Genomic DNA, 319 nt, shown 5'->3' with positions numbered 1-319 from the left:
AATCCTGCATGTCAAATTATGATATATGTGATAATGGGGATATTAACGATGATAGTGACTCAGTTGATGGTTAGTAATAATGATGATCGTGAATACAGTTAAGATAATGCGTTTATTTAATTATCTGAGAATTGCATTGTGTCTCTACTTCGACTAATCTTGATCGAGTCTTTGAATTAATTTTATATATATATTTTTATTCTTTCTTACCAAAATATTGCCTGGAGATTAACATTATAAACATAAGGCATAGGTTGTGAGGCAAAACACGTGACAGTATTTTTACACTTCTCTTATATTTATATTATTTTCTTATTCT

This window comes from Penaeus monodon, chromosome 30 (genome assembly GCF_015228065.2).
Source record: "Penaeus monodon isolate SGIC_2016 chromosome 30, NSTDA_Pmon_1, whole genome shotgun sequence".
In the NCBI taxonomy this organism is placed as follows: Eukaryota; Metazoa; Arthropoda; class Malacostraca; order Decapoda; family Penaeidae; genus Penaeus; species Penaeus monodon.
The sequence above is the reverse complement of the archived record's forward strand: the minus strand, read 5'-3'. Positions refer to the sequence as shown.